The 21,492-nt window shown below is 36.5% G+C and overlaps 1 protein-coding gene across 1 annotated transcript in view; it reads right to left on the bottom strand.

The window, feature by feature from the left end:
- The window catches only part of thrb (thyroid hormone receptor beta), a 155,441-nt gene that overhangs the window by 81,592 nt on the left and 52,357 nt on the right, over window positions 1–21,492 (bottom strand). The window contains exons 2-3 of the mRNA XM_016256079.1: window positions 3,790–3,856; window positions 3,383–3,421 (exon numbers count right to left, since the gene is read on the bottom strand). The gene's annotated coding sequence lies outside the window, so the exon portion shown is untranslated. The remainder of the gene's footprint in view (window positions 1–3,382; window positions 3,422–3,789; window positions 3,857–21,492) is intronic.

Below are 21,492 nucleotides of genomic sequence, written 5' to 3'. Positions count from 1 at the left end.
ATAGCAATACCAGGAAGATCTTCACAAACTACACAAAATGATGGACCTGTGGCAGTTTTTAACTCATTATGCATGTTTGAAGTGAACCAGACACACATGTAACCAGTGATATGCTGTTGTTAATGAACAACACAGCATTTCTTGTCAAAGGTCAGCTTGAAACAGGTTGCCAACCAAAGGAAAATTACACTGTAAAAATATTGATCAAAGTAAATAAATCAAAGATGATTGTAGCATGTGTTACAAGAAAATACAATTTCAGTTTGTCTACTTCAACATGTCATGTACAATGTAATGTGCTAGTTGCCATTTCTTTGTAATTATGTGTGATATTTACTAGCAATGAAATGAAGCAATTAGCAATGAGTGAAAATTGCTTCAAAGAAAATCCTACTCCATTTTCTTTCTCAGTGTACCCACCACTGCAAATAAATACTGCATTTGGCTGGTGATGGCTGTTAATTTCTCACCATAAACATTTCATTGTACTTCAAATTTCTTCAAAGGACACCTTGATATTGTATATGTGAAAAAATGGCATTACCATGCTATTATTGTTAGTACCGTAGTATCTGCTACAAAAACAAAAGGATCTCAGATAGAGCACCTGACTCAACTCTTGAGTAGAGAAACAGGTGTATCTGAACAGCTGAGGATCATGGGATGTCTTGAGCTATTAGTTAATTTGGTAGCGAGGATTAAATGATTTTATTAAATATAGACCCATTGACATGGCAACAGCGACGTGAACGAGGACAGCAGATGGTGTTTTCATGAGAAGAATGTGTCTGATAAAAGAATAAACCGCCTGACTTTGTTAGCGTATCCTCTCTGAGCTGATCAAATTACATGTTTTCTAATGTCACTGCAGACAAACGCTGCCTATGTGAAAAAAGAGTCTGCCTATTTGAAAACTAAACCCAGTCGTAGGAATATATTACATATAAACAATTCAGTCACAGAAGTGTGTATCCAAAGGAAAACTGCCTTTTTGCAGGATTGTTTTAAAAGAGTGGAATAAGTCCACATCAGTATACACTGTGACCCCCTCTTAGCCCCGATCACAGTCTCATTTCAATGTTTTCTGGATGAGTGGTTGCTACGGCAATATGCAGTTGCTAAGGTGTGCAGAGTGTAAGTCAAAAGAATCCACACCCAAGTCTGTATGGCATTATGTTCTCTACAATATATGGCCAGTGTTTCTGCCTCAATGGATTTTTACTATTTTTGCATTCAAATGCAAATATTTATTTTAAATTCAACTAATATTCATTTTTTTATTTTACAATCGCCTCATCACAGGCAGGCACAGCACTCATTTCAGCATGTGTTCATGTTTTTGTGTGCAGTCTGCGTCACTCAGCGCACGTGCTGTGCACTATATCGAAAATTTTTTCGTTATCGAAGAAGGTGTACCGTTGATAAATATCGATACCGTTTTATCGCCCAGGCCTACAGTGACACCATATTAGTTTGATATATAGCCTACTCTATGGTGCTAAATTATACCATGTTCAAATAGCAATACCAGGAAGATCTTCACAAACTACACAAAATGATGGACCTGTGGCAGTTTTTAACTCATTATGCATGTTTGAAGTGAACCAGACACACATGTAACCAGTGATATGCTGTTGTTAATGAACAACACAGCATTTCTTGTCAAAGGTCAGCTTGAAACAGGTTGCCAACCAAAGGAAAATTACACTGTAAAAATATTGATCAAAGTAAATAAATCAAAGATGATGTGTTACAAGAAAATACAATTTCAGTTTGTCTACTTCAACATGTCATGTACAATGTAATGTGCTAGTTGCCATTTCTTTGTAATTATGTGTGATATTTACTAGCAATGAAATGAAGCAATTAGCAATGAGTGAAAATTGCTTCAAATAAAATCCTACTCCATTTTCTTTCTCAGTGTACCCACCACTGCAAATAAATACTGCATTTGGCTGGTGATGGCTGTTAATTTCTCACCATAAACATTTCATTGTACTTCAAATTTCTTCAAAGGACACCTTGATATTGTATATGTGAAAAAATGGCATTACCATGCTATTATTGTTAGTACCGTAGTATCTGCTACAAAAACAAAAGGATCTCAGACAGAGCACCTGACTCAACTCTTGAGTAGAGAAACAGGTGTATCTGAACAGCTGAGGATCATGGGATGTCTTGAGCTATTAGTTAATTTGGTAGCGAGGATTAAATGATTTTATTAAATATAGACCCATTGACATGGCAACAGCAACGTGAACGAGGACAGCAGATGGTGTTTTCATGAGAAGAATATGTCTGATAAAAGAATAAACCGCCTGACTTTGTTAGTGTATCCTCTCTGAGCTGATCAAATTACATGTTTTCTAATGTCACTGCAGACAAACGCTGCCTATGTGAAAAAAGAGTCTGCCTATTTGAAAACTAAACCCAGTCGTAGGAATATATTACATATAAACAGTTTAAGCTGGTCCTTTACTGGTTTAAGCTGGTCCTTTGCTGGATTAAGCTGGTCCTTTACTGGTTTAAGCTGGTCCTTTACTGGTTTAAGCTGTCTATTTTACATGGATAAACTACAACAGGTAAATATGTCAGCTGTGTCAATGCTAGGGCTGGATTGACAATATTGATTTCTCATTTTTAATCTTCATTTTGATGAACCAAGGTCTTTTAGTGTGTGCTGTTTTCAGTTAATGTGTGGCCAAAACTTCACAAAATATGTGTAGTAGCAATACATTTTCTTCTTGTATTGCAAAGAATTGACTCGGGTTTTCATTCAAATTTCAATCGTTCTTGCTCAATAAACAGAAACAAAATAAACACCGGTCAAAAAGCTGTGTAGCTCTGTCTTTCTTTCTTTCTTCCCAAAGGGGCACCAAAAAGGCACTTAAAGACAGTCCAATAATAAAACGGAGCATACCATTACAGAATGAACATGGGGGGTGTTTAACGAATATACATATAAATCCAAACACATGAAAATTATACCTACTCATGCACATCTAACTTTAACGCTAAACTTAATTATTCAAATTATGGCTCTTACAAAGTGTAGTGAGCCTACATCTAATAATCACAATAAGCTTTGTGCTTTGTTTACTTTCATATGAGACAAATTCTCAGTTTTCAAATTCATTCAATTTGATTAAGTAATTCAAACAATAAAAGTCGTTTTGATGTACATGAACCAATCATCATCTTCCTCTTCTAGTTAAAGCATGAAATGAACATGAATGAACATCAGAAGGTATACTGAAATAAATAGTACAACTTACTGAATTGCATTATATTTCATGCAATCGCTCAGTCAGTGTTTCAATTGTGGAAAGACATTAATTTAACCAAAACTTTTAACAAATATGTCACAAAATGTTGCATTTACCTCAGGAAAGTCATTCAATATCCATAGTTCTTTAGTCGGCTAGAAAAAAAAGAGGAATATTTTGCTAAATACAGGAACTATATTACATATTGATTATATTTTTAATTAGCCTGTTAGTGATGTCTTCATTGTGTAATGTATGTTTGAAAAACAAGTATTATTACAGCCATTGTTTAAATGTTAATATATCAACAATGACTTGGAGTAGAAATATAATTATATCATTAAAAGTTTATATTAAAACTGCCTTATGTGCAAATTAAATGTTTATATACAAATCAGTTTTATGTGAGTGTTGATTATTCGATAAATTTGATTCATTATGAATTATTAAATAAACTTTAATTATTTTAATTTTTTTTTTCCTAAATGAAAACTTACTATAAATCTGTTAAATCTGTTCTTACCAGAAAGACGTTGGAAGGTTTAGTCCTGCCAGGGCCGAGGTGGATGAATCCCTCCCAACATGAAAACCTAGAATAAAATGTTGAGAGCGATTAGAATACATGTCCAGACACACAATTTGTCCAGACACACAACAAATCAACAACAAATTGTAAGTGAAGAAGGGTAACGCCAAATATTATTTCATAACAACTGCAAAGCATCCATTTACTACTGTATGCACAATTTGCTCCTTAAATGTATTTTTTCTGTACCTCAAGGGTGTCCGACACCGCCAGCGATATTACAGATATAATGGATAGCTCTCTCTAAGTGTTATACACCTCTTTGGTTCAGACAAACATGCAATCCCACCCTAATCTTACACCAACTTGAGGAACCTGATATATTGGGCCACACAAACAAATGTTAGGAAAGTACCGCAGAGCCAGTGTTTACACTCTTCTAAAAGTCAACCTATGAATGGCTTACTTTTAGTTGAGTCTACACATTATACTGGAATGGGTGAAAGTTAAACACACACACCCACAATTCACCCTAAAGATACTTTCACAGACACTGCCAAAAACAAAAGTGTAATATTATAATGTTCTATTATGCAACTTCCAGTTTACGGTTAGCAGTAAGCAGGAGCCCCGTCTGTGTTTGTATCGCAGGATATATGTCCATGGTAGAGCGCAGGGTTTCAGGAAACCAGCCCCGTCTGTCCCCCGAGGAGCATTACCACCTGCTTGACCTCTGCTGATCACCAGATGGAACAATCCTGACTGCTTCCCCACAACATCAGAGGAGGATGTCCTTCAGGAGCCTTTCCAAAGCGCCTCAGTCAGTTCTAGTCAAACCACTCAAGTGCTCTGGCCTCAAGTCACATTCAAGTGGGAGAAATAGTTTAGAAGGTCTTTGAGGAGATGGCTTGGGTTTGAGGAATTTATAAACTAGGAACTCATTGTGTCATGCTTATAAAGGAAGTCAACCCACTAAAAGAAATGTGTCATTTTTACAGTGAAAATCTTGATGTGAGCCAAGCTCTGAAATATCATTCAAATCTGCATATAAATTGAGAAAAATAGAGTGCCAAGGCCTGATGCCACAAGCTCCTGGTTCTTGCATGTGTTGTAACCAAATGTAATGCAGGTTTTCTCATACAGAATGAAAGATGTGATTCGAGAGCTGCAACAGAGGGGAATATTTTAGTAAATAATAAATTATATATTTTTTCTGTTCCTTGCTGTTTAAGATTATTTTGAGGATTCAATGAACTCACCACATGAACTGTTTGCGTGCCTAATTTTAGAGAATTACAGTTCTGCTCATAAGTTTACATACCCCTCGCAGAATATGCAAAACGTTAACAACTCTCACTAAATAATATGGATAGTAAAAATGTAGTACTTTCCTGAATAATCTCTCTCTCTCTCTCTCTTTCGGCTTGCTCCCTTTCTTGTCAGGCGTCACCACAGCGGCATGAATCACAAGCCAATTTGGCACATTTTACGCCGGATACTTTCCAGAATAAACTATTTCATATAAAATATATTTAAATATACTCTACAAGACAAAATAATAACTGAATTTATAAAAATGACCCCGTTCAAAAGTTTACAATGAATCTTAATGCAGCACTGCGTATCGCTATCCGGATGATCCACGACTGTTTTCATGTTTTGTTATATTTGTTTGAGAGTCCCTCGTTTGCCATGAATAGTTCAACTTCCCGCTGTTCTTCAGAAAACTCCTCCAGCAACTGCATATTCTTTGGTTTTTCCGATTCTTCTGCATATCTGACCACTTTCCAACATGTGTACATTTTTCTTACTTTGTTTAAATATCTTCTTTTTTTTTCATTTAATACTGCTCTTCAGAAGCAACATAAAATGTTTCCCAGAAGACAAAATAAGTACAATATACCCTGATCATCCAATTCAAAAAGTCCGGCTCTCAATGCATCACATTGCGTCAGTAAATGCTTTAACCGTTCGTAATAATTGTGCATGAGTCCCTCAGTTGTGCTCAGTGTGAAAAGATGGATCTCAAAATCATACAGTCACTGCTGGAAAGCGGTCAAATATGCAGAAGATGCTGGCAAACCTGAGAATTTGCATTAGCTGGAGGATTTTTCTGAAGAACAGCAGGCAGTTTAATTGTTTAACTGAGGGACTCATGAACAACTAGTAAAGAACATAAAAAGAGTCATGGATCATCCAGGTTATGACACACAGCATTATGAGTAAACTTTTGAATGGGTTCATTTTTATAAATTCAGTTATTTTATCTTGTGGAGTGTATGTAAACATCTGTTATGTGAAATGGCTTATTCAAGACAGCACTAAATCAAAATAACATGCATTTTTTATGACCCCTCTTATTTAGTTAAAATTAACATTTTGCATATTTGCATATTCATAGACTTAGAGGAGAACTGTAAGTACTAAACGGATTGAATTAAAATTACAGTAAAAAAGTTCATTGTGAAGTAGCAAGACTGCTTTAAGAATAGGCAACATTTCACACATAATAATTAAAGTGGAGAGAGAGAGAGAGAGAGAGAGAGAGAGAGAGAGAAAGGAAAGCACAAAAGCAGTAGAAAGTAAGCAAGAGCAGCTATTTGTTTATGTGATGTGTTTACCCTAAAGACTCCTAATCACATGTAATGGCTTGACAAATGGGCTGTTTTCTACCATGTTTGCGAATGGAGAGATGAAGGGAACAAAGCACACATGCATCATTTTCAGAATGTGGAAACGCATGCTGCCTAATGCAAGCATATTAAGATATAGTGTTGAAAGAATAATCCACCAAACTCAGACTGAAAGTTTAAACTCAGCTTGGGTAAGGCCTTTCCAACCTTCTACACAAATATATTCACCAAGCAAAAGAAATATTAAAGTTAAAACAGATGTCAGCTAGTACAAATGCATCTGATGCCATAGTAATTCATGGTTAGAGATGTAGGTTCAAGCCTGGCTTGCAACAATTGCAGGTTTTCTCATACAGAATGAAAGATGTGATTCGAGAGCTGCAACAGAGGGGAATATTTTAGTAAATAATAAATTATATATTTTTTCTGTTCCTTGCTGTTTAAGATTATTTTGAGGATTCAATGAACTCACCACATGAACTGTTTGCGTGCCTAATTTTAGAGAATTACAGTTCTGCTCATAAGTTTACATACCCCTCGCAGAATATGCAAAACGTTAACAACTCTCACTAAATAATATGGATAGTAAAAATGTAGTACTTTCCTGAATAATCTCTCTCTCTCTCTCTCTTTCGGCTTGCTCCCTTTCTTGTCAGGCGTCACCACAGCGGCATGAATCACAAGCCAATTTGGCACATTTTACGCCGGATACTTTCCAGAATAAACTATTTCATATAAAATATATTTAAATATACTCTACAAGACAAAATAATAACTGAATTTATAAAAATGACCCCGTTCAAAAGTTTACAATGAATCTTAATGCAGCACTGCGTATCGCTATCCGGATGATCCACGACTGTTTTCATGTTTTGTTATATTTGTTTGAGAGTCCCTCGTTTGCCATGAATAGTTCAACTTCCCGCTGTTCTTCAGAAAACTCCTCCAGCAACTGCATATTCTTTGGTTTTTCCGATTCTTCTGCATATCTGACCACTTTCCAACATGTGTACATTTTTCTTACTTTGTTTAAATATCTTCTTTTTTTTCATTTAATACTGCTCTTCAGAAGCAACATAAAATGTTTCCCAGAAGACAAAATAAGTACAATATACCCTGATCATCCAATTCAAAAAGTCCGGCTCTCAATGCATCACATTGCGTCAGTAAATGCTTTAACCGTTCGTAATAATTGTGCATGAGTCCCTCAGTTGTGCTCAGTGTGAAAAGATGGATCTCAAAATCATACAGTCACTGCTGGAAAGCGGTCAAATATGCAGAAGATGCTGGCAAACCTGAGAATTTGCATTAGCTGGAGGATTTTTCTGAAGAACAGCAGGCAGTTTAATTGTTTAACTGAGGGACTCATGAACAACTAGTAAAGAACATAAAAAGAGTCATGGATCATCCAGGTTATGACACACAGCATTATGAGTAAACTTTTGAATGGGTTCATTTTTATAAATTCAGTTATTTTATCTTGTGGAGTGTATGTAAACATCTGTTATGTGAAATGGCTTATTCAAGACAGCACTAAATCAAAATAACATGCATATTTTATGATCCCTCTTATTTTGTTAAATTAACATTTTGCATATTTATAAACTGTAAGTACTACATGACTGAATTAAAATGACAGTAAAAAAGTTCATTGTGAAGTAGCAAGACTGCTTTAAGAATAGGCAACATTTCACACATAATAATTAAAGTGGAGAGAGAGAGAGAGAGAGAGAGAGAGAGAGAGAAAGGAAAGCACAAAAGCAGTAGAAAGTAAGCAAGAGCAGCTATTTGTTTATGTGATGTGTTTACCCTAAAGACTCCTAATCACATGTAATGGCTTGACAAATGGGCTGTTTTCTACCATGTTTGCGAATGGAGAGATGAAGGGAACAAAGCACACATGCATCATTTTCAGAATGTGGAAACGCATGCTGCCTAATGCAAGTATATTTAGATATAGTGTTGAAAGAATAATCCACCAAACTCAGACTGAAAGTTTAAACTCAGCTTGGGTAAGGCCTTTCCAACCTTCTACACAAATATATTCACCAAGCAAAAGAAATATTAAAGCTAAAACAGATGTCAGCTAGTACAAATGCATCTGATGCCATAGTAATTCATGGTTAGAGATGTAGGTTCAAGCCTGGCTTGCAACAATTCCCCCCCATCTCTTTCACATGCAGTAAGTAAATACTGCAAGCTCAATATTAAGAGATACTGGCACTTTTAGATCTAGATCTGTGTCTTGGCTCTGTAGTTTCCATGGTGACGCAGTTATATATGAATTGTATATATATGAATTGAACAAATTATACACACACACACACAACTCTCAAAGCTTTTAACAGAGGCAGTGTTACATAGCTTTCACAAATAGATGAGAATAGATTAGATCAGGGGTGTCAAACTCAAGTCCTGGAGGGCCGGAGCCCTGCAGAGTTTTGTTCCAACCCTGCTCCAACACACATAACATGTAGTTTTCAAATAAACCTGAAGAACTTTATTAGTTGGATCAGGTGTGTTTAATTAGGGTTGAATCTAAGCGCTGCAGGGCTCTGGTCCTCCAGAAATACACAGATACACATGGTGCATTATTCAGAACGAGGTATTTGTAAATATATAAAAATAAGTTCAGTGACTATATCAGTGTAATGGGCATTTTAACTGTGGGACTCATGAACAACAAGTACAAAACATAAAAAGAGTCATGGATCATCCAGCATTATGTGTCAAGGGTGAGTAAACTTTTGAAAGGGGTCATTTTTATAAAATCAGTTATTTTATCTAGTGGACTATGTAAACATCTGTTATGTGAAATAGCTTATTCAAGACAGCACTAAATCAAAATAACATGCATATTTTATGATCCCTCTTATTTTGTTAAATTAACATTTTGCATATTTATAAACTGTAAGTACTACATGACTGAATTAAAATGACAGTAAAAAAGTTCATTGTGAAGTAGCAAGACTGAAGACTTTCTTTAAGAACAGGCAATATAGACACCCAGGAATTTGAAACTAGTCACACGCTCACATGGGGGTGTGTGTGTGGTCTTTCCTAGTCCGCCGGGGGTCCAAAATCAGTTCCTTGGTCTTCTGGGTGTTAAGTGCGAGATTATTGTCGGCACACCACTGCCAGGTGCTGAACCTCCTCCCTGTAGAGTTTCATTGTCGCTGTATGATCTGCCTACAACTGTGGTGTCATCTGCAAACTTGATTATGGAGTTAGAGTCATGTAAAGGTATGCAGTCGTGAGTGAAGAGTGAGTAGAGAATTGGGCTCAGAACATAGCCCTGTGGTACGCCAGTATTCATATATGAATATGTGATTGTTAATCCTAACAGACTGTGGTCTGTGAGAAAGTCCAAGGTACAGTAGCAGAGAGAGGGGCTTATGCCAAGGTCAGTGAGTTTGGAGATCAGCTAAGACGGAATCACAGTTTTAAAAGCAGAACTGAAATCAATGAATAGCATTCTGACATAAGTGTTGCTTTTATCCAGGCGATTCAGGGCAGTGTGGAGAGCTGAGGCGATGGCGTCCTCAGCTGACCTGTTAGCTTTTTAGGCGAACTGAAATGGGTCCAGTGACAATGGCCTGGGCCGGAGAGAGGTTGAAAACGTTAGTAAAGGACATTACTAATTTTTGGGGGAAATAATAAAAATAAAACTGATGGCTGGTAAATTGAACTTCATTCAAATCTTCTAGCTCAAAAGCAGACAACACCTAACTTTAGTTTTCACTGTAATACATGAGTCTTAAAACTTGAACTTGCCATGTACTTCTCTGGTGTACAGTGTGTGCATCTCTCAGCTGAAACAGTGCATTAGGTTATTTATGTTATGATGAGCTGTATATAAGTACAGATGAGCTGTATATAAATGGAAACATTAATGTTGTTACAGTATAACCTTAAAATGACAATAATTTGACCCAAGGAACTGTGGGTTGCTCTACATTATGAATATAACACATCACTGAAGGCCCAGAAAGAGAAATGTTATTCTCAGAAGTATACAGACTTTTCAAAGAAACTGACAGTAGAAGAGTCAGCCAGTTTGTACATGCTTTACTGTCTCTGGATGTCTGACGTAATCAAAACATTACACAGGCATTACTCACATTTTGCTCTTCTCTTTCACTTTTCATTACTAACCTCAGTGCAGTGTCCAGACCTGCATCATTCTTAACAAATGCTGCCAAATACATCTAAGGCTATATGATCACACTTGGTGCAACTGCAGTTAATTGAAAAAAAAAAGATGTCAATTCCACACACAGTAGACGCTGTCATCAATAGTCACAATCAGTATCCAGTAACAAGTACTGTTATACACACTGCAGTAATGAGAATGAACATTTTGAAATCATGCAAAAAAATTGAGAGGGGTCATGAATGAATAAATTTACATTTTTAACGGTCATGAAAGTAATGTCAATGCAAAAAAATCTTTACAATTTCTTTATTTCTTACCACATTTAGTCTATGTTCAAAAGGACTTTTAGTTTGCATTTTGCTTTCATGGTTTCCATTTCCCTTCCTGTGTTTGAGTTTGTTGCCATGTTGTTTGATTGTGTTCCCCTCAGTCTTGTTTAGTTGCTAATTTTCTTTGTGTATTTAAAGCCCTGTGTTTCAGTTCAGTCTTTGTTGCTTATTGTTTTAGTGTTACTGGCTGCGCTGTTTCGTTTGTGTTACTCATTTGGCTGATCTCCTTCTTGGATTATCTTATTTCAATAAAAGTTGAACTTAGTTCCATGTCTAAACTACATATTTATTCCCACAGTACTACAATATGGTCTAAAAGCAGTAAAACTTTATGTGGTCTTTTAGAAAGACAGGCAGAATAATAGCCAGATAGATCTGAGAACAGCGGCGAAGAAATCTATCAATAAAGGTCATATAACACCACCTGATACAATCCAACATCACAGCCTGAAGTGCACAAACAGCCGAGAAAGTGTACAAAAACTCTGGGCAACATTCAGTAGCCAAGCAAATGCCAATAACAAGGTTATGGACAGAAACGCTGGTGTATTTCACACAGTGCTGCAGAGTACAATAGAGCCATGACCTACCCCTGCTGCACTTCAACAACACAAACACACAACTGCAGCGTGCTGAGGGACTGATGATGCCTAATGAATGTGCAGAGGTTTTCTGCATTCAAACCTCATGCAACAACAGAGGAAATAGCCATTTCTTCCATCATTCTAACTTGAAAGGTAGTCATTTTAATGTTGATTCCTTTATTTTCTACAGGATGTTTTCATTGCCCTTACTAAAAATACTGTGGTTGTACTATGGTGATGTATCAGATAATGATATCATGGTATACTATTTGCACATCAGTGGACAGGACTGCATTATGTTAGTTGCACATGTGAGAGCAACAACAAAACAAAACATTAAGTAATGTGAAAAAAAACAGTAAAGAGAAGAAAAAACAAGCACAGACAGGTATATGTATGGTATACTTATGTAATGATATACTTAAGTTAAACTTTAGATATTTTATGACTTCACACACAGCTTATCCAATAAGAAAGCCAGAACTATCTGTTTCGTAATATTAGTTCTACTGTTGAGTCTTTTGCATTTGAACATGAGCCTTATGCTGAATGATGTGAAGCTGGCAAACTTCTTTCGGTTTGTGTCCATCAAGTTGCGAATAAAAGAAAATAATTATACAAGATCAAGTATATTGCATTTTGTGAAGTACTTTATTCACTAGACTGTCCAAAATAGGCATTACAGTATTCAGTGATTACCACATTCATAAGCTAAGGCATTTACACAGTAAGGTGTTTCAAATGACACTATGGTCCTTCCGTCATGCAAGTGCAATAATAATAAAAAAAAGCTTCTCTAAGAAAAGAGAGAGTTTCTCAAGAGAAAAGAGTCAGACATGCTACTCCACAAATGTTTAAAATGATGCATGCGTCCTTGTTGTGTTGACATGCTTGTTTTTCTTCATGCAAACCAGCGAGCCATGACCGTGACCAAAGACAGCGTGTGTCAGGAGGACAATGGAAGCAAATACACTACAAACCATATTCAGACTATTTTGAACTGGTTGAATGAAGATTTAAGTGATGTGAGAACATATCTGTTATTGCATGCACATTTTTTCAGAGTCAATTTTTTGTTAGCAATGCAGTTGTTGTTTTTACAATACATGTAAGAGACGTAATTGTTGCAAACATTGGGCTATCATTTAAATAAACACTTGTTGACAAAACTGTTCTTTTTCTTTTTTTAAATGGTAACAAACCACAAGCACTCGACCCACTTGGGTATTGTCTTGAAGGGTCTGTCTGGGTGGTATTTGGTCTGATTTAATCACAATAGGCATATGGTTGAAATATTGTGTATTAACCAGAGCCTTTTAACCATGGTACTGCATTCAGACACCAAAAACAACTAATGTAAGAGAGATAAAAATGATTTTCAGTGCAAGGCTGCTAAAAAAAGAAACCACTGGGATTAAAAGTGAGGCGATCTGACTGAGAGAGTGAGAGAGAGAGATAGAGAGACAGTGAGATGTATGAGCCAGCAGCAGGGGTCACGGACCAGCCGTCTGTGTTTTCACTGACCTCGTCTAGCCACAGCGCTCAGTGCCTGACATTTTCTGACATATAAATCTATGAATATGAGTCTTAAAAGGGTCATATGATGTTGCTAAAAAGAACAGTATTTGGTGTAATGAAATGTGTTTATGTTGTTAAGGTTAAAAGTTAAGGTTTAAAAAAAACACATTATTTTCCACATACTGTACATTATTGTTTCTCCTGTATGCCCCGCCTTTCTGAAACGCGTCGATTTTTACAAAGCTCATTGTTCTGAAAAAGCGAGGTCTTTAAATATGAAAACTTACTTACAGTCTGTGAGTCAGAACAGCCGGCATTATAGTCTACTCTACCAGCATCAGGAAACAGTACTCCATAAAATGTGTTGCACACATCTGAATATTTGGGTTGAAGTGTTGTAAATACAACTTAACCACTGATTTCTAGTCGTGTCCTCTTTTGGAAGTCCAAACAAAGTAGTTTCGCTTTCATAATGAAACACTAGAGTGAGCAGAGGCGGCGGGCTTGAGAACGGCGCGGTGGGCGGATTCGACGAAGGAGCGGCAACCACATGTGACGACCCCGGGCTGGACTCCGCTTCGTCCACGGTGAAAGACGATCCGGCGAACCACAGCGCGAAGTTGTAGTATTTCCTCAGCAACCAGCACGGATCAGCTCCAGGCATGACGAAGCGGATATAGTCCTCTTTTGGAAGACCAAACAAAGTAGTTTCGCTTTCACAACGAATCACAGAGTGTCTCCACGACATGGCGGCGGCAGCAACAATACTACAGCGAGAATAAAAGTTACACCTTCTTTCTTTGCGTGAACATTTGGGCGGCGTTATGCAAATCTTCCCACATCGTGACGTAGACATGTGGGGGCGTGTTAGAACGAGCTGTTTTAGGTAGGTGTGGTTGACTCTTAACTTTTATAAAGAATATCTCTTTGGATTTGAGACTTTAGTCTTTGCAACTTTACAGATCTTCTTTATGCACCAAGAGCTTGTAACACTCCAAAGAGAAAGGAAAAATTGAAATCACATCATATGACCTTTAACACTCATATATGCCAAACACAGGTTTTATTAAAGAATACTCCAATCTGTCATCATTTACGCGTGTCGCGAGGCATTTCTTTCTGCTGGGGAACACAAAAGATATTTTGAAGAATGTTCTTAGCAGTTTTGGTTCCCATTTCATTTTTGTCCATATGATGGAGATCGATGAGAACTGAAACTTGGGATTTTCTTCAAAGCTCTTCTTTTACTTTCCACAGAATGAGAAATGCATACAAGTTTGGGATGACCTGGGGGTGAATAATGACAGAATATTCAATTTTGCGCTGGATTATCCCGTTAGGCATGCAAGTGCTTCTTTTTGTGTGTTTGCTACTAGTCAAAATTTTGCCACACTTTACATGATCTAAAATCTACTTTTACTTTTTGTGGACAAATATTTATTGTGTTAATGTATGAAATTCTGGTTCTGCTATTTACAGTGTACACATTTACAGTACAGTACACTGTGCTTACCACAAGTACTGAGTAATAATTACACTGGCTTAAGGTTAGGTTTAAGTTCATGGTTACTGCCTAGTTATCACCAAGTTATTGTGATTAATATAATAAGTATTTACAAGCATATCTGTAGCTCAAACTGAAGCGCACTGTGCTGGCAATGGCAAGGTCACTGGTTTGATTGCCAGTGAATGCATAAACAAACAAACAAAAATGCATACATGAATACGATGTAAGTTGCTTTGGATAAAAGCACCTGCCAAATGCAACATTGTAAATGTAATTACTATAGTAGGTGCATAGCATCTACATGTATAGTAAATACTACGAAGTAAAGTAGTTGGTTTAATTGCTTCGATTATTCTCATAAGCTGCTTTGAATAAAAGCATCTACTATCTAATTAAATGCATATGTATAGCAAGGCTTTATTTGCATGCAAATATATGTTACACACAAAGATATTATAAATAAAAGCTTTGTTTTGAAGCAGACAGTCAAGGAAAAGCAGCCAACAGGTGTCTAGCATTAACAAACATGGGAAGTACTTCAACTACTTCTACTGTTTAAAAAGTATCCCAGGATGCCCTTCATGAAGTTGCTTGAGAGGTTGCCCAGGGCGAGCAGAGCTGGAATCAGACCTGCCTCCAAAGAGCAGACACAGAAAGACACATTTGCTCTAATCTAGGGATGCACCGATATGAAAATTTTGGCCGATACCGATAACCGATTATTCTTTATTTTTGAAAGCCGATAACCGATATGTTGGCCGATAAATCTATATCCAAATTGTTATATACTTTTTGAGAGCCTGATTACAAAAAAGGTCTCATCATTAAAAGCCACATCCCAAACACTTCAACATAAGCAGCCTAGTTTGAACGGTGTACGTTTTAAAAATATTTTTACTCTCCCATTACCAAATTTAGTCATAAAAAAGCCTTACAAATAAATCAATTACAAGGCTAGTCTCCTGTACAAAGTGCTATTTGCGAGGCTGCTGCCGATGTAGATTGCTCCAAATCAGTCCTTTATGACATCTTGTCGACACTAGGTATGAATGTTGATGTGTCACACCGTGCCACATCAAAAAGCTTCTGGCTGTTTACACTGTGGAGTTGAGCACGTCAGAAATAGAGCGGGCATCAGTTTGCCGTGTCCATCTAGTGTAGACAGAATGATTGATTATAATAGCTATGAATGAGCTGGGCAGCGAGACCTAGAAACAGAAACAGAGCTATAACGACAAAATTGCAGTCATAAGAATCTGCAAAATGTTAATAATTCTAACAAAATAAAAGGGATCTTACAATAACATGTTGGCCCGATGGTGCTTACAATACAGCATAGACTTCTTGTCTCCTGCCATACTGCAATCCATCAAAGGCAAAAAATTAAGAATAACAACAAATAGTTCAACAGGAAGACTTGGAAGAGGAAATGAAAACTTAGACTTGATAACTTACAAGACTCATTCTTAACTAGTCTCTACAATCATTAAGTTTTCCGAATATTCTTGTATTTTTTTTTCTTTGCCTGAATCAATAATATATACACTCTAAAGAGCAGACAAGAGAGGAAAAACCTCTGGGCATTAATAAAAGATTTTAATAACAAAACACTGACTGTACCAGGATTTCTCAGACACAGCAGACCAACTTTATGTAATTGCAATGACCTCGGGAGACAGACATTAGTATAAACCACTCAGCACACACATGTAAGCAATGCATCACGCTACACTCAAAGGTTAGAAAACTCTCAGTACGGTATTAAAGGTTTTATGGGAAACGAATCACTCTTTTTAGATTACTAGACAAGCACACACACGTCAAGCGTAATGCTCAACTGTTAGAACCCATTAAACAAAGTGCAGATTTTCCTGTGTTGACATATTTCCTGGATGGTCATTAGTTTACGTCAATCATAAATTATTCGCTACTTGCTATTGTTAGCTGAATGCAGTGTTCTCCATTAATTTTTTCCCCCCAAATTGCATTTACAATTTTCCCAAATTCCAAATGTTTTCCATTTTAATGTTTCTGGATTCCATTTTAATGGCTTAATTACATTTTAATAATACAAAAGGATGTCTAATCAATTAATTTAAATGAACTTTAACAATTTATTCAAGTTTTAGCAAAATATAGTGCCCTATGAAATGTGATTTTTGTCTGTTAATGTTCTAGATTCTGTGTTTTATGATTTATTACAAATTTATGAAACAAAAATGGTGGTAATCGAATGCATTAAACAACTTTCAAGATTCAGAAAGGTCATAAAGACATTGTGAATAATCCATATGAATTGAGCTGTTCAATCCAAGCTTTTGGAAGATATACGATCGCTTTATATGACGATTTTAATTTAATTTAATTTAGTCTTTTATTCACATATGAATATCAATGCACATACATAGAGCACATCAAATATGTTAAATGGAAGCTCAGACTTGGTTGCCTGTGTGATTAGTGAGTCGTTATTCACACGTCTGCAGAACTGAACATCAGTAAAGATGGCAGCTTTCAAACTGAACTTCTTCAGCTAGAACTCGTTTAATAGAAGTGCATTTCATCATTTAGCCTTTGAATCTCCTATAGAATAAAATATTAGGTGTTTAAAATAAGTCACTGAGTGTCTCCTAATTCTGTCCTAACTGATTCCAGCTTCCGTCAAGGCCAAGAACATGAATAATCAGCTGACTAGGAGCCAAACTAAGGGGCATCACCAAATGCCCTCCAACCATTCTGGAAAGAAACGTCTCAGAATCATTTGAGCATCTTTCAGCGCAGGCGTACACATTGCGTGTCTCATTCAGCAGAGCAAAGATCAATCTAAAAACCAGCTCATGTCCTTTAGAGCCTGAGAGCACAAGGAGAATTTCTATGGATCAGAAAGCTTATATCACTGGCACAGTCATAATCACAGAGTTTGTATACAGTACATACCCTAGCACACACTGTGACATGAGCATGGCTGTCCTGTGGAAATAAATATGACACCACGTAAAGGGAAGGGTGAACTGCACTAGAGAATCAAATCCAGATCTCATGCATCAAAATATGTGAAAGTGTTTCCAGTCGTTTTGAGAAAACTTTTATGACCAATAAAATGTGTCAGCACAAAAGAATCTCTGGGTCCTCCCCAAAAAGGGTGAATAAGCTGTAAATGTTCAAACTCTAGCTGCTTTGTCTTTAGTAGAGGGAAAAATCCTGTCTTTATAGACTCACTACCCTTTACAACAACAAAAAAAAAACTTGTATTCTATTCTGCAAATAATATTTTTATTTTAAAATATGGACATTCACTCTTAATCGTATGCCTAAACAGCTCTGTTAAAGTTGATTGCTTCTCACATTCAATTTCAAATTACATTACATGAATTAGGCCTATGTAAATGACACATTTTCAATTCAAAACAAAATTGAAAAAAATAGTTTTTTGTTCAAATATGAACAAAATAGTTCATATCACTGGTCATTTCCATCAAATATTTAGCTACCTGCATCTTACCGAACACTCTTTCATTGTTAAAAACTGAAATGTTACATTGATCTGATTGCGCTGAGGCAGACCAGCCTAAAAATTGTACTAAAAGACTCCTCAAATATTCAGGGGGACATTGGGGGGACTTGTCCACTTCAAGACTGTTGTGGTTACGGCCCTACTTCAATGTGAAATATAACATTACAATAATGCAAAATAAATCACACACAGTAATAATAATGCTATCACGTAGCAGGATATCATATTTTGGCTACTGTGACCCGTAAATTACAGTGAGAGCATATGGCGGAGATACAGAAGAGAAGGGCTGGTGAGAGGTCAGCTATGCCAACAGAGCTGTGACGTGACGCAAGCGGTGCATTCACGTCACCATGAGGAGTTTGCCATTAATCTCTGAGAAAGAAAGCAAACACTGGCGTAGTCAATGCATAGTGAGCAGGTGTGTGTGCATTAATGTGAACAATGAGATTCAACACTTTAAAGGGGTCATATGATGCGATTTCAATTTTGGAGTGTTACAAGCTCTTGGTGTATAAAGAAGATCTGTAAAGTTGCAAAGACTAAAGTCTCAAATCCAAAGAGATATACTTTATAAAAGTTAAGAGTCAGCCACGCCTACCTAAAACGGCTCGTTCTAACACGCCCCCACATATCTATGTCACGATGTGGGAAGATTTGCATAACGCCGCCCAAATGTTCACGCAAAGAAAGAAGGTGTAACTTTTATTCTCGCTGTAGTATTGTTGCTGCTGCCATGACGTGAAGGCGCTGTGTTTCATTTTGAAAGTGAAACTACTTTGTTTGGTCTTCCAAAAGAGGACACGACTAGAAATCAGTGGTTAAGGTTTATTATCTGCACTGTTCCAGAACAGTTCAACCCAAATATCCAGATGTGTGCAGCGCATTTTATGGAGGACGTTTCCTGATCCTGGGAGAGTAGACTACAATGCCGGCTGTTCTGACTCACAGACTGTAAGTATGTTTTTCATATTTTAAGAATTTGCCACTGATGATTCAAACGCGAGTTTTGAGCAGTGTAGAGTAGCGCTTGTTGTTTGTCATTTCTCCGATCACAAATGCAGACATGGTTTTATGTTTACGCGGCGCAATGCAACGCGTAAAAAGACAGTGTAAGTCATTATAATCCATAATTATGTCCCCACTGGATACAACAAATGCCTCGTTTATAATGGGTTTTAATGTTTTTGTCTCGTCGCTCCGGCCAGACAGGGCATCACAGTATGATGAGGGGCGTAACACTTCCGTCTCACGCTTGAGGTATTCGGCCAATCACAACGCACTGGATAGCTGGCCAATCAGAGCACACCTCGCTTCTCAGACCGATGAGCTTTGTAAAAATCGACGCGTTTCAGGAAGGTGGGGCATACAGGAGAAACAATAATGTACAGTATGTGGAAAATGTGTTTTTTGAACCTTAAACCACATAAACACATTTCATTACACCAAATACACATCATATGACCCCTTTAAGACGTTGCTGAGACAGACCACGTCAAACACAACACCAACTTCAAATGAAACTACACATTACTTCCCTATTAAACATACCTTACAGAAAAAATAGAGTTCTTTGGATTTCAGTTCATGTTTGTTAGCTTTAATGCTATCTATTTGCTAGTGTATTCCTGAACGTTGATAAGATTTTAGCAGATTTATGCAGTAAAAATAGTCAATGGAAATAACAGAATAAAAATATTGATGACTTGTATTACACTGCTACAGTCTTTATTATATTGCATTATATTTATCTGTACCCTCCTATTTCAGTCTATCAGTTTTATTTTCTTAATTTTCTATAATCTCTGTTAATTTACACTACTGTTCAAAAGATTGGGATCAGTAAGTTTTTAAAAAGTCTCTTATGCTCATCAAAGCTGCATTTATTTGATCAAAAATACTGAAAAAAAACAGTAATATTGTGAAATATTATTGCAAATATTACAATGTAAAATAATGGTTTCCAATTTTGAAATATGCTGTTCTATTCAACTTTTTATTCATAAAAGAATCTTGGGAAAAGAAGTATCACATGTTCCAAAAAAATGTTATGCAGCACAACTCTTTCCAACATTGATAATAAATCAGCATATTATACTGATTTCTGAAGATCATGTGACACTGAAGACTGGAGGAATGATGCTGAAAATTCAATTAACATCACAGGAATAAATGATATTTTAAGGTATATTATAATAAAAAAAAACGTTATTTTAAATTGCAATAATATTTCACAATATTAATATTTTTCTCTGTATTTTCAATCAAATAAATGCAGCCTTGATGAGCAGAAGAGACTTCTTTAAAACACATAAAAAATCTTACCGATCCCAAACTTTTGAACGGCAGTGTATATGCATGTTCATGTACATATAGATATATTTCATCTGTAAAGCACTTTGTAAGCAACATTAAAAGGTGCGATATAGATATAAAATGTTTTATTTATCTATTTTTGGTGCAAAAACCTTATGTAACATTAGTGGACCTCGGAAAAAAATATGATAAAAAACTGTTTAAAAAGTATGATCCCTTATACACAAATAATGAAGAAAGATGACTAAATATGCCATTGTATGAGTGCTGTAATTTATGTCCGAATGAAAGCAGGCCGTTTTTGAGGCTCAATCATGTGATTCACTCTCACCCTGAATGGCCCTGATCTGGATCATTTCCCCGTCGAGAGACTCGCTGCACTAGAACAGCCGGCTGCATGTAGATGTCAGAGCGGTTATGTAACACGCTGGCCTGCTCTCGTCCACTCTCCACTGTTCATTTCTGCCTGCCTCTCTTTCCATTCTCATTTCTCTTTCATAACGCTCGTCCTTCCATAATTGCATGCTCTCTTCATCTTGTTTGCTGTACAGCATTAACCTATGCAAACAAAAACACTCGCGTATTCTTCAACAGCAGCTGCTCTACATGGAAATCTTTAGTTTCATTTTTACAACAGCAGACTACAGAGAAGGATCAATTCCATCAGCATTGTCGATTTGAGCAAGAAAACGATGAAATTTATCAGTATTTTAAATTCAGACAGCCTTGCAATGTGAATTCAAAGGACGGGTGTTAGATTCACACAGCAGAGTCACTAAATTCACAATATGCAGTATAGCACGACCTCATTGTTTTTATTAACCAGTTACTTAAATTCCCAGATTTTTTTTTCCAACCCAAAGTTGACTCAATACGCTGCACACATGAACACCTATACAGTTGTGCTCATAAGTTTACATATCCCTTGCAGAATATGCAAATAATTTAGGGATCATGAAAATTGCATGTTATTGTTTTATTTAGTACTGTCCTGATTACGCTATTTCACATAACGGATGTTTATACAGTGGGGAAAATAATTATTTGATCCCCTGCTGATTTTGTAAGTTTGACCACTTACAAAAAAATTAAGGGTCTATAATTTTTATGGTAGGTTTATTTTAACGGATAGAGACAGAATAT

Source organism: Sinocyclocheilus grahami, unplaced genomic scaffold, assembly GCF_001515645.1.
Source record: "Sinocyclocheilus grahami isolate Dianchi unplaced genomic scaffold, SAMN03320097.WGS_v1.1 scaffold1394.1, whole genome shotgun sequence".
In the NCBI taxonomy this organism is placed as follows: Eukaryota; Metazoa; Chordata; class Actinopteri; order Cypriniformes; family Cyprinidae; genus Sinocyclocheilus; species Sinocyclocheilus grahami.
This window is presented reverse-complemented; position numbering and strand designations above follow the sequence as displayed.